General features: G+C 42.2%; 1 long non-coding RNA gene across 1 annotated transcript; it reads right to left on the bottom strand.

Annotated features, from left to right (window-relative positions):
* Nucleotides 1-1389: 1389 nt before the first annotated feature.
* On the bottom strand, nt 1390-2861 carry LOC135765078 (uncharacterized). The gene is made up of 3 exons (XR_010540429.2): nt 2335-2861; nt 1740-1803; nt 1390-1585 (listed from the first exon to the last, which is right to left on the bottom strand). It is a non-coding gene; the product is annotated as an uncharacterized lncRNA (long non-coding RNA).
* Nucleotides 2862-15043: the final 12182 nt, after the last annotated feature.

The following is a 15043-nucleotide window of genomic DNA, read 5'->3' as shown; positions in this document are numbered from 1 at the left end:
AGGGCCGCCCTGTCAGGCCCGCCTCGGAGTCACCTCTCTGGGCTACGGAGGTAGGGACGTGTGCCCTGGAGGAACCAGACTTCCAGGAGGGAGGGCCGCCCTGACAGGCCCGCCTCGGAGGCCTCCCCTCGGGCAGGGCCGAGATACGGCGGATCGTCGCGGAATTTTCGCTCGTCCGGAGCTCCGGCGCCCCTAGCGTCCGCCTTGGAGGTCGCGCGGCCGGTCTCGTTCGAAAGGTCCGTCCCGGGGCTTTCCGACGAGCCCGGCCTCGAGTCCGTGCGACCCCGCCCGCCGGAGATACGTCCGGTCGAAGCTCGCGGAGGCCTTCGGGGCCTTCGCCCTTCGGGTCGGTCGCTCTGCCGGAGGGGAGCTTTCGAACGAGCCTACCCGCGAGCCTCTAGCCCTTTCCCCGGCCGAGATACAACGGTTCCCCCGCGGATTTTCCCACGGCCGCAGCTCGGGCGCCTTTACTCGGATCGACTCGCCCTTTGGGTCGGTTGCTCCACCGGAGGGGAACTTTCCAACGAGCCGACCCGCGTCTCTCTAACCCCAAGCCCGGCAGAGATACGGCGGTCCCTCTGCGGATTTTCCCACGGCCGCAGCTCGGGCGCCTTTGCTCGGATCGACTCGCCCTTTGGGTCGGTTGCTCTACCGGAGCGGCCCTATCCAACGAGCTAACCCGCTTCTCTCTAACCCTAAGCCCGGCCGAGATACGGGGTACCACCGCTTGAACTTTAAACGGCCTTAGCTCGGGCGCCTTTGCTCGGATCGACTCGCCCTTTGGGTCGGTTGCTCTACCGGAGCGGCCCTATCCAACGAGCCAAAACGCTTCTCTCTAACCCTAAGCCCGGCCGAGATACGGGGTACCACCGCTTGAACTTTAAACGGCCGTAGCTCGGGCGCCTTTGCTCGGATCGACTCGCCCTTTGGGTCGGTTGCTCCACCGGAGGGGACCTTTCGAACGAGCCAACACGCATCTCTCTAACCCTAAGCCCGGGCGAGATACGGCGTACCACCGCCTGACTTTTAAACGCCCGTAGCTCCGGTGCACTAAGTCCCAGGACTTCGCCCTTTGGGTCGGTTGCTCCACCGGAGGGGACCTTTCCAACGAGCCAACCCGCGTCTCTCTAACCCCAAGCCCGGCCGAGATACGGCGGTCCCTCCGCGGATTTTCCCACGGCCGCAGCTCGGGCGCCTTTGATCGGATCGACTCGCCCTTTGGGTCGGTTGCTCCACTGGAGGGGACCTTTCCAACGAGCCAACCCGCTTCTCTCTAACCCTAAGCCCGGCCGAGATACGGCGTACCACCGCCTGACCTTTAAACAACCGTAACTCGCAGGGGCGTAGCAAGCTTTTTAAAAGTGTGGGGGATGGATATATATCATTTTAAATTTGATATAAACACACCAGAAACAGGCGTATGTGCACCTGGGATGGAATTAAGCACCACCCATGACACAAACACACGCTCTCTTCCTTCATAGACCTCTTTCACAAACTGTAACATTCATTTTTCATTGCACACCTGTGAAACTTTATGTGTCTCTCTCTCTCTTTAAACTGATGCCTCCAGCAACCTCATCTCCTAAACAAGGTGATAAAGGAATAAGGCTGTGGTACTAGCAAACCTTATTGAAACTTGAAAAGTAATATATTAAATTAATGCCAAAATATATAATGGTAATAGGCTACTGTTTAATGTCAACATTTATCAATGTCCAGCTTTCAACTTCACTTACAGGATTTCTCTTGAAAAAGGTGTCAATCTTCTCCTGCCTCTTTCTTTTCTGTATCTTATTGATACTGCGTGACAAAAAGATAATGGTAAGCTCGATAGTGACATGGGTCTGACAGGACTGTTACTGCTAAATTTTGCTACTTGTGCCCTGAAAAGCTTTTTCTCTGGTGGTCTAAATGATGTAACAATTTACCGTTTTTACATTTAAATAATATAGGCTACACTTTTCTTTCATTGTTTGCATAAGTTACCTGTTGAAGAACTATGTCATCATTTCTCATTTTTTTCTCCTCAACAAGTACAATCATACACAACAGGTAGTATTAACAAAGTATTCAGCTAATCAACAAACAATGCTCAAAATATCAAATCGATTGCAATTTGTCCCTCATCCTCGTCAATTCCCTGCCTTCTTCATCACAGGTTATACATTGCATGCCACATTGTCTACATGACCGAATTTAGCCAGCTGCTGAACAATAATCCAATTAGCATTAGTCCCAAGCACATATCAAGCTTATTCAAAAACCTCAAAAGCATAGAGTTGATTAAAGTGTTTAATAAAGTTTTTTAAACACTCATTCAAAGTAGCCTACCTGAAAAAGGGAGATGTAAATAAACATAAGTTCCCGCCTCCTCAGCGCGAGCTGACCGATCAATCTAACCCACCAAGAGAGGCGGGACTTAAGGCAGAACAGCCAATCATCAGCCGGTAACACTCAAAGCCGGCGTCATGTTTGAGAGGGGAGGGGGAGAGGAAGCAGCGCAGCGCAGCAGACAGAGAGCGGCCAGAGAAACGGAGGAGCGACTTAATAAGGCGTTCTTGAAAAACTGCATAAAAAGTGTGGGTGTTGAACCCTCTCACCGGGAAAAGTGTGGGTGTTAAAACACCCACATCCCCCACGGGTGCGACGCCCCTGGTAACTCGGGCGCCTTTGCTCGGATAAACTCGTCCCTCGGGTCGGTTGCTCTACCGGAGCGGCCCTTTCCAACGAGCCAACCCGCTTCTCTATAACCCCAAGCCCGGGCGATATACGGCGTACCACCGCCTGGCCTTTAAACGCCGTAGCTCCGGCGCACTAAGTCCCAGGACTTCGCCCTTTGGGTCGGATGCTCCACCGGAGGGTTCCTTTCCAACGAGCCAACCCGCATCTCTCTAACCCCAAGCCCGGTCGAGATACGGCGGTCCCTCCGCGGATTTTCCCACGGCCGCAGCTCGGGCGCCTTTGCTCGGATCGACTCGCCCTTTGTGTCGATTCCTCCACTGGAGGGGACCTTTCCAACGAGCCAAACCGCTTCTCTCTAACCCTAAGCCCGGGCGAGATACGGCGTACTACTGCCTGACCTTTAAATGCCCGTAACTCGGGCGCCTTTGCTCGGATGAACTCGTCCCTCGGGTCGGTTGCTCTACCGGAGCGGCCCTTTCCAACGAGCCAACCCGCTTCTCTCTAACCCTAAGCCCGGCCGAGATACGATGTACCACCGCCTGACCTTTAAACAGCCGTAACTCAGGGGCCTTTGCTCGGATGAACTCGTCCCTCTGGTCGGTTGCTCTACCGGAGCGGCCCTTTCCAACGAGCCAACCCGCTTCTCTCTAACCCTAAGGCCGGCCGAGATACGGGGTACCACCGCCTGACTTTTAAACGGCCGTAGCTCCGGCGCACTAAGTCCCAGGACTTCGCCCGTCGGGTCGGTTGCTCTACCCGAGGGGAGCTTTCCAACGAGCCAACCCGCATCTCTCTAACCCTAAGCCCGGCCGAGATACGGAGTACCACTCATTGATATTCCCACGGCCGTAGCCCCGGAGCCCTTCGCAGCAGCCCTTCGGGACACCCACCCTCGGACGCCCCGCGGAGGGACCTTTCCAACGAGCCAACCCGCGCCTCTCTAACCCTTTCCCCGGCCGAGATACGGAGTACCACCCCTTGATATTCCCACGGCCGTAGCTCCGGAGCCCTTCGCCGCAGCCCTTCGGGACACCCACCCTCGGACGCCCCGCGGAGGGACCTTTCCAACGAGCCAACCCGCGCCACTCTAACCCTTTCCCCGGCCGAGATACGACCCCGAGGACGGTGGCCCCTCTACCCGACCACAGTGCACCCGAGGCCGGCCTCGGACCCCCGAGGACGGTGGCCCCTCTACCCGCCCACAGTGCACCTGAGGCCGGCCTCGGAACCCGCCACGGACACCCTGGAGCCCGTACCCGGCGCACCGTTCGGTCCCGGGCACCCACTCTTAAGCACTCCCCCCCGGCCTAAGCCCCATACTCCCGGCCCCTCTGGAGAACCAAACCGTTGGTCAACCCGAAACGATCTCCAACCATTGGTCAACCCGAAAGTACTTCCAGCAGTTGGTCAACCCGAAAGTTTCTCCAGCCGTTGGTCAACCCCATCGACTTAGGTTCTGGAGCGTTCACTTCTCCAGCCGTTGGTCAACCCCATCGACTTAGGTTCTGGAGCGGCAATAAATACGTAAGATAGCATTTAAAAACGTTTAAAAATAGATGCATTTGTTTAAAGCAAAGCATTTATTTACTTACCAGACTACAGTTGGGTTCATGTGAAACTGCAAAACACAAGCTTTACAATGATGTATCACACAATCTGATTGGAATTTGTTTTGATTAAAAATTAAGAAATTTGTACATGCAACTTTACCATTGTGATTCACAGGCCTTGTGGCCTAAAACAGGCTCAACTGTAACTCTTCTCCTTCCTGTTAGGAACAACACACAGTAAAGTCACTCATATGTCTGTAAACTACACATACACACCTTTAATTTGATATAAAAAACAAAAGACAATAGCTTCAGATTTGACTGATATACAAAGATTTTTGTACAGGCAATTTACCAAATAATTTACAGGCCTTTTGCAATGACCTCAACAAGGCTGATTTGACCCCTGTTATCTCGAGCTGTGAGTAACATACAACAATGAGCTTGGGTTCATGTGAAACTGCAAAACACAAGCTTTACAATGATGTATCACACAATCTGATTGGACTTTGTTTTGATTAAAAATTAAGAAATTTGTACATGCAACTTTACCATTGTGATTCACAGGCCTTGTGGCCTAAAACAGGCTCAACTGTAACTCTTCTCCTTCCTGTTAGGAACAACACACAGTAAAGTCACTCATATGTCTGTAAAGTACACATACACATCTTTAATTTGATATAAAAAACAAAAGACAATAGCTTCAGATTTGACTGATATACACAGATTTTTGTACAGGCAATTTACCAAATAATTTACTGGCCTTTTGCACTGACCTCAACAAGGCCGATTTGACCCCTGTTCCCTCCAGCTGTGAGTAACATACAACAATGAGCTTGGGTTCATGTGAAACTGCAAAACACAAGCTTTACAATGATGTATCACACAATCTGATTGGACTTTGTTTTAATTAAAAATTAAGAAATTTGTACATGCAACTTTACCATTGTGATTCACAGGCCTTGTGGCCTAAAACAGGCTCAACTGTAACTCTTCTCCTTCCTGTTAGGCACAACACACAGTAAAGTCACTCATATGTCTGTAAACTACACATACACACCTTTAATTTGATATAAAAAACAAAAGACAATAGCTTCAGATTTGACTGATATACAAAGATATTTGTACATGCAGTTTACCAAATGATTTACAGGCCTTTTGCAATGACCTCAACAAGGCTGATTTGACCCCTGTTCCCTCGAGCTGTGAGTAACATACAACAATGAGCTTGGGTTCATGTGAAACTGCAAAACACAAGCTTTACAATGATGTATCACACAATCTGATTGGACTTTGTTTTGATTAAAAATTAAGAAATTTGTACATGAAACTTTACCATTGTGATTCACAGGCCTTGTGGCCTAAAACAGGCTCAACTGTAACTCTTCTCCTTCCTGTTAGGCACAACACACAGTAAAGTCACTCATATGTCTGTAAACTACACATACACACCTTTAATTTGATATAAAAAACAAAAGACAATAGCTTCAGATTTGACTGATATACAAAGATATTTGTACATGCAGTTTACCAAATGATTTACAGGCCTTTTGCAATGACCTCAACAAGGCTGATTTGACCCCTGTTCCCTCTAACTGTGAGTAACATACAACAATGAGCTTGGGTTCATGTGAAACTGCAAAACACAAGCTTTACAATGATGTATCACACAATCTGATTGGACTTTGTTTTGATTAAAAATTAAGAAATTTGTACATGCAACTTTACCATTGTGATTCACAGGCCTTGTGGCCTAAAACAGGCTCAACTGTAACTCTTCTCCTTCCTGTTAGGAACAACACACAGTAAAGTCACTCATATGTCTGTAAAGTACACATACACATCTTTAATTTGATATAAAAAACAAAAGACAATAGCTTCAGATTTGACTGATATACACAGATTTTTGTACAGGCAATTTACCAAATAATTTACTGGCCTTTTGCACTGACCTCAACAAGGCCGATTTGACCCCTGTTCCCTCCAGCTGTGAGTAACATACAACAATGAGCTTGGGTTCATGTGAAACTGCAAAACACAAGCTTTACAATGATGTATCACACAATCTGATTGGACTTTGTTTTAATTAAAAATTAAGAAATTTGTACATGCAACTTTACCATTGTGATTCACAGGCCTTGTGGCCTAAAACAGGCTCAACTGTAACTCTTCTCCTTCCTGTTAGGCACAACACACAGTAAAGTCACTCATATGTCTGTAAACTACACATACACACCTTTAATTTGATATAAAAAACAAAAGACAATAGCTTCAGATTTGACTGATATACAAAGATATTTGTACATGCAGTTTACCAAATGATTTACAGGCCTTTTGCAATGACCTCAACAAGGCTGATTTGACCCCTGTTCCCTCGAGCTGTGAGTAACATACAACAATGAGCTTGGGTTCATGTGAAACTGCAAAACACAAGCTTTACAATGATGTATCACACAATCTGATTGGACTTTGTTTTGATTAAAAATTAAGAAATTTGTACATGAAACTTTACCATTGTGATTCACAGGCCTTGTGGCCTAAAACAGGCTCAACTGTAACTCTTCTCCTTCCTGTTAGGCACAACACACAGTAAAGTCACTCATATGTCTGTAAACTACACATACACACCTTTAATTTGATATAAAAAACAAAAGACAATAGCTTCAGATTTGACTGATATACAAAGATATTTGTACATGCAGTTTACCAAATGATTTACAGGCCTTTTGCAATGACCTCAACAAGGCTGATTTGACCCCTGTTCCCTCGAGCTGTGAGTAACATACAACAATGAGCTTGGGTTCATGTGAAACTGCAAAACACAAGCTTTACAATGATGTATCACACAATCTGATTGGACATTGTTTTGATTAAAAATTAAGAAAATTGTACATGCAACTTTACCATTGTGATTCACAGGCCTTGTGGCCTAAAACAGGCTCAACTGTAACTCTTCTCCTTCCTGTTAGGAACAACACACAGTAAAGTCACTCATATGTCTGTAAAGTACACATACACACCTTTAATTTGATATTAAAACAAAAGACAACAGCTTCAGATTTGACTGATATACACAGATTTTTGTACAGGCAATTTACCAAATAATTTACTGGCCTTTTGCAATGACCTCAACAAGGCCGATTTGACCCCTGTTCCCTCGAGCTGTGAGTAACATACAACAATGAGCTTGGGTTCATGTGAAACTGCAAAACACAAGCTTTACAATGATGTATCACACAATCTGATTGGACTTTGTTTTGATTAAAAATTAAGAAATTTGTACATGCAACTTTACCATTGTGATTCACAGGCCTTGTGGCCTAAAACAGGCTCAACTGTAACTCTTCTCCTTCCTGTTAGGAACAACACACAGTAAAGTCACTCATATGTCTGTAAACTACACATACACACCTTTAATTTGATATAAAAAAAACAAAAGACAATAGCTTCAGATTTGACTGATATACAAAGATATTTGTACATGCAGTTTACCAAATGATTTACAGGCCTTTTGCAATGACCTCAACAAGGCTGATTTGACCACTGTTCCCTCAAGCTGTGAGTAACATACAACAATGAGCTTGGGTTCATGTGAAACTGCAAAACACAAGCTTTACAATGATGTATCACACAATCTGATTGGACTTTGTTTTGATTAAAAATTAAGAAATTTGTACATGCAACTTTACCATTGTGATTCACAGGCCTTGTGGCCTAAAACAGGCTCAACTGTAACTCTTCTCCTTCCTGTTAGGAAAAACACACAGTAAAGTCACTCATATGTCTGTAAAGTACACATAGACACCTTTAATTTGATATACAACAAAAGACAATAGCTTCAGATTTGACTGATATACAAAGATATTTGTACAGGCAATTTACCAAATAATTTACTGGCCTTTTGCAATGACCTCAACAAGGCCGATTTGACCCCTGTTATCTCGAGCTGTGAGTAACATACAACAATGAGCTTGGGTTCATGTGAAATTGCAAAACACAAGCTTTACAATGATGTATCACACAATCTGATTGGACTTTGTTTTGATTAAAAATTAAGAAATTTGTACATGAAACTTTACCATTGTGATTCACAGGCCTTGTGGCCTAAAACAGGCTCAACTGTAACTCTTCTCCTTCCTGTTAGGAACAACACACAGTAAAGTCACTCATATGTCTGTAAAGTACACATAGACACCTTTAATTTGATATAAAACAAAAGACAATAGCTTCAGATTTGACTGATATACACAGATGTTTGTACAGGCAATTTACCAAATAATTTACTGGCCTTTTGCACTGACCTCAACAAGGCCGATTTGACCCCTGTTCCCTCGAGCTGTGAGTAACATACAACAATGAGCTTGAGTTCATGTGAAACTGCAAAACACAAGCTTTACAATGATGTATCACACAATCTGATTGGACTTTGTATTGATTAAAAATTAAGAAATTTGTACATGCAACTTTACCATTGTGATTCACAGGCCTTGTGGCCTAAAACAGGCTCAACTGTAACTCTTCTCCTTCCTGTTAGGCACAACACACAGTAAAGTCACTCATATGTCTGTAAACTACACATACACACCTTTAATTTGATATAAAAAACAAAAGACAATAGCTTCAGATTTGACTGATATACAAAGATATTTGTACATGCAGTTTACCAAATGATTTACAGGCCTTTTGCAATGACCTCAACAAGGCTGATTTGACCCCTGTTCCCTCGAGCTGTGAGTAACATACAACAATGAGCTTGGGTTCATGTGAAACTGCAAAACACAAGCTTTACAATGATGTATCACACAATCTGATTGGACTTTGTTTTGATTAAAAATTAAGAAATTTGTACATGCAACTTTACCATTGTGATTCACAGGCCTTGTGGCCTAAAACAGGCTCAACTGTAACTCTTCTCCTTCCTGTTAGGAACAACACACAGTAAAGTCACTCATATGTCTGTAAAGTACACATACTCACCTTTAATTTGATATAAAAAACAAAAGACAATAGCTTCAGATTTGACTGATATACAAAGATATTTGTACATGCAGTTTACCAAATGATTTACAGGCCTTTTGCAATGACCTCAACAAGGCTGATTTGACCCCTGTTCCCTCGAGCTGTGAGTAACATACAACAATGAGCTTGGGTTCATGTGAAACTGCAAAACACAAGCTTTACAATGATGTATCACACAATCTGATTGGACATTGTTTTGATTAAAAATTAAGAAATTTGTACATGCAACTTTACCATTGTGATTCACAGGCCTTGTGGCCTAAAACAGGCTCAACTGTAACTCTTCTCCTTCCTGTTAGGAACAACACACAGTAAAGTCACTCATATGTCTGTAAAGTACACATACACACCTTTAATTTGATATACAACAAAAGACAATAGCTTCAGATTTGACTGATATACAAAGATATTTGTACAGGCAATTTACCAAATAATTTACTGGCCTTTTGCAATGACCTCAACAAGGCCGATTTGACCCCTGTTATCTCGAGCTGTGAGTAACATACAACAATGAGCTTGGGTTCATGTGAAATTGCAAAACACAAGCTTTACAATGATGTATCACACAATCTGATTGGACTTTGTTTTGATTAAAAATTAAGAAATTTGTACATGAAACTTTACCATTGTGATTCACAGGCCTTGTGGCCTAAAACAGGCTCAACTGTAACTCTTCTCCTTCCTGTTAGGAACAACACACAGTAAAGTCACTCATATGTCTGTAAAGTACACATAGACACCTTTAATTTGATATAAAACAAAAGACAATAGCTTCAGATTTGACTGATATACACAGATGTTTGTACAGGCAATTTACCAAATAATTTACTGGCCTTTTGCACTGACCTCAACAAGGCCGATTTGACCCCTGTTCCCTCGAGCTGTGAGTAACATACAACAATGAGCTTGAGTTCATGTGAAACTGCAAAACACAAGCTTTACAATGATGTATCACACAATCTGATTGGACTTTGTATTGATTAAAAATTAAGAAATTTGTACATGCAACTTTACCATTGTGATTCACAGGCCTTGTGGCCTAAAACAGGCTCAACTGTAACTCTTCTCCTTCCTGTTAGGCACAACACACAGTAAAGTCACTCATATGTCTGTAAACTACACATACACACCTTTAATTTGATATAAAAAACAAAAGACAATAGCTTCAGATTTGACTGATATACAAAGATATTTGTACATGCAGTTTACCAAATGATTTACAGGCCTTTTGCAATGACCTCAACAAGGCTGATTTGACCCCTGTTCCCTCGAGCTGTGAGTAACATACAACAATGAGCTTGGGTTCATGTGAAACTGCAAAACACAAGCTTTACAATGATGTATCACACAATCTGATTGGACTTTGTTTTGATTAAAAATTAAGAAATTTGTACATGCAACTTTACCATTGTGATTCACAGGCCTTGTGGCCTAAAACAGGCTCAACTGTAACTCTTCTCCTTCCTGTTAGGAACAACACACAGTAAAGTCACTCATATGTCTGTAAAGTACACATACTCACCTTTAATTTGATATAAAAAACAAAAGACAATAGGTTCAGATTTGACTGATATACAAAGATATTTGTACATGCAGTTTACCAAATGATTTACAGGCCTTTTGCAATGACCTCAACAAGGCTGATTTGACCCCTGTTCCCTCGAGCTGTGAGTAACATACAACAATGAGCTTGGGTTCATGTGAAACTGCAAAACACAAGCTTTACAATGATGTATCACACAATCTGATTGGACTTTGTTTTGATTAAAAATTAAGAAATTTGTACATGAAACTTTACCATTGTGATTCACAGGCCTTGTGGCCTAAAACAGGCTCAACTGTAACTCTTCTCCTTCCTGTTAGGCACAACACACAGTAAAGTCACTCATATGTCTGTAAAGTACACATACACACCTTTAATTTGATATTAAAACAAAAGACAACAGCTTCAGATTTGACTGATATACACAGATTTTTGTACAGGCAATTTACCAAATAACTTACTGGCCTTTTGCAATGACCTCAACAAGGCCGATTTGACCCCTGTTCCCTCGAGCTGTGAGTAACATACAACAATGAGCTTGGGTTCATGTGAAACGGCAAAACACAAGCATTACAATGATGTATCACACAATCTGATTGGACTTTGTTTTAATTAAAAATTAAGAAATTTGTACATGCAACTTTACCATTGTGATTCACAGGCCTTGTGGCCTAAAACAGGCTCAACTGTAACTCTTCTCCTTCCTGTTAGGAACAACACACAGTAAAGTCACTCATATGTCTGTAAACTATACATACACACCTTTAATTTGATATAAAAAACAAAAGACAATAGCTTCAGATTTGACTGATATACAAAGATATTTGTACATGCAGTTTACCAAATGATTTACAGGCCTTTTGCAATGACCTCAACAAGGCTGATTTGACCCCTGTTCCCTCGAGCTGTGAGTAACATACAACAATGAGCTTGGGTTCATGTGAAACTGCAAAACACAAGCATTACAATGATGTATCACACAATCTGATTGGACTTTGTTTTGATTAAAAATTAAGAAATTTGTACATGCAACTTTACCATTGTGATTCACAGGCCTTGTGGCCTAAAACAGGCTCAACTGTAACTCTTCTCCTTCCTGTTAGGAACAACACACAGTAAAGTCACTCATATGTCTGTAAAGTACACATACACACCTTTAATTTGATATAAAACAAAAGACAATAGCTTCAGATTTGACTGATATACACAGATTTTTGTACAGGCAATTTACCAAATAATTTACTGGCCTTTTGCAATGACCTCAACAAGGCCGATTTGACCCCTGTTCCCTCGAGCTGTGAGTAACATACAACAATGAGCTTGGGTTCATGTGAAACTGCAAAACACAAGCTTTACAATGATGTATCACACAATCTGATTGGACTTTGTTTTGATTAAAAATTTAGAAATTTGTACATGCAACTTTACCATTGTGATTCACAGGCCTTGTGGCCTAAAACAGGCTCAACTGTAACTCTTCTCCTTCCTGTTAGGAACAACACACAGTAAAGTCACTCATATGTCTGTAAACTACACATACACACCTTTAATTTGATATAAAAAAAACAAAAGACAATAGCTTCAGATTTGACTGATATACAAAGATATTTGTACATGCAGTTTACCAAATGATTTACAGGCCTTTTGCAATGACCTCAACAAGGCTGATTTGACCACTGTTCCCTCAAGCTGTGAGTAACATACAACAATGAGCTTGGGTTCATGTGAAACTGCAAAACACAAGCTTTACAATGATGTATCACACAATCTGATTGGACTTTGTTTTGATTAAAAATTAAGAAATTTGTACATGAAACTTTACCATTGTGATTCACAGGCCTTGTGGCCTAAAACAGGCTCAACTGTAACTCTTCTCCTTCCTGTTAGGAACAACACACAGTAAAGTCACTCATATGTCTGTAAAGTACACATAGACACCTTTAATTTGATATAAAACAAAAGACAATAGCTTCAGATTTGACTGATATACACAGATTTTTGTACAGGCAATTTACCAAATAATTTACTGGCCTTTTGCACTGACCTCAACAAGGCCGATTTGACCCATGTTCCCTCGAGCTGTGAGTAACATACAACAATGAGCTTGGGTTCATGTGAAACGGCAAAACACAAGCATTACAATGATGTATCACACAATCTGATTGGACTTTGTTTTAATTAAAAATTAAGAAATTTGTACATGCAACTTTACCATTGTGATTCACAGGCCTTGTGGCCTAAAACAGGCTCAACTGTAACTCTTCTCCTTCCTGTTAGGAACAACACACAGTAAAGTCACTCATATGTCTGTAAACTATACATACACACCTTTAATTTGATATAAAAAACAAAAGACAATAGCTTCAGATTTGACTGATATACAAAGATATTTGTACATGCAGTTTACCAAATGATTTACAGGCCTTTTGCAATGACCTCAACAAGGCTGATTTGACCCCTGTTCCCTCGAGCTGTGAGTAACATACAACAATGAGCTTGGGTTCATGTGAAACTGAAAAACACAAGCTTTACAATGATGTATCACACAATCTGATTGGACTTTGTTTTGATTAAAAAATAAGAAATTTGTACATGCAACTTTACCATTGTGATTCACAGGCCTTGTGGCCTAAAACAGGCTCAACTGTAACTCTTCTCCTTCCTGTTAGGAACAACACACAGTAAAGTCACTCATATGTCTGTAAACTATACATACACACCTTTAATTTGATATAAAAAACAAAAGACAATAGCTTCAGATTTGACTGATATACAAAGATATTTGTACATGCAGTTTACCAAATGATTTACAGGCCTTTTGCAATGACCTCAACAAGGCTGATTTGACCCCTGTTCCCTCGAGCTGTGAGTAACATACAACAATGAGCTTGGGTTCATGTGAAACTGAAAAACACAAGCTTTACAATGATGTATCACACAATCTGATTGGACTTTGTTTTGATTAAAAAATAAGAAATTTGTACATGCAACTTTACCATTGTGATTCACAGGCCTTGTGGCCTAAAACAGGCTCAACTGTAACTCTTCTCCTTCCTGTTAGGAACAACACACAGTAAAGTCACTCATATGTCTGTAAAGTACACATACACACCTTTAATTTGATATAAAACAAAAGACAATAGCTTCAGATTTGACTGATATACAAAGATTTTTGTACATGCAATTTACCAAATAATTTACAGGCCTTTTGCAATGACCTCAACAAGGCTGATTTGACCCCTGTTATCTCGAGCTGTGAGTAACATACAACAATGAGCTTGGGTTCATGTGAAACTGCAAAACACAAGCTTTACAATGATGTATCACACAATCTGATTGGACTTTGTTTTGATTAAAAATTAAGAAATTTGTACATGGAACTTTACCATTGTGATTCACAGGCCTTGTGGCCTAAAACAGGCTCAACTGTAACTCTTCTCCTTCCTGTTAGGAACAACACACAGTAAAGTCACTCATATGTCTGTAAAGTACACATACACACCTTTAATTTGATATAAAACAAAAGACAATAGCTTCAGATTTGACTGATATACACAGATTTTTGTACAGGCAATTTACCAAATAATTTACTGGCCTTTTGCACTGACCTCAACAAGGCCGATTTGACCCCTGTTCCCTCCAGCTGTGAGTAACATACAACAATGAGCTTGGGTTCATGTGAAACTGCAAAACACAAGCTTTACAATGATGTATCACACAATCTGATTGGACTTTGTTTTGATTAAAAATTAAAAAATTTGTACATGCAACTTTACCATTGTGATTCACAGGCCTTGTGGCCTAAAACAGGCTCAACTGTAACTCTTCTCCTTCCTGTTAGGCACAACACACAGTAAAGTCACTCATATGTCTGTAAACTACACAGATGTCACAAGGTGACGATCTTTTGGGCGGAACCGAAAGTCGGGAAACTTTGGTTCCGCCCGGATGTTTCCGCCCAGACCGGGAAGAGGAAACACCGGACATCCGGTAGCATCACGAGGGCTGTAATCAGCGAAATAGAGTGCAGCTGTGGGCGTTTAAGAGAAACGCCGGTTGATTGGAGGATTACAGCACACAGAGGAGTATTTTAGACCAGTGTAAATCACAGTTTGGGCGTCTAGTGTGTGAGTTGAGGTACGGAGCTGGGCTCGTCCGGTACACGTTGGCAGTTGGTTGCACTTTCTCTCTTTCTCTCTCGTAGTTCTCAGTGGATGCTACCGTAAGAGGAAGCCCTGTGGGTGGA

Source organism: Paramisgurnus dabryanus, chromosome 14 (genome assembly GCF_030506205.2).
Source record: "Paramisgurnus dabryanus chromosome 14, PD_genome_1.1, whole genome shotgun sequence".
In the NCBI taxonomy this organism is placed as follows: domain Eukaryota; kingdom Metazoa; phylum Chordata; class Actinopteri; order Cypriniformes; family Cobitidae; genus Paramisgurnus; species Paramisgurnus dabryanus.
Note: the sequence above shows the minus strand (reverse complement) of the source record. Positions and strands in the feature narration are given on the sequence as shown.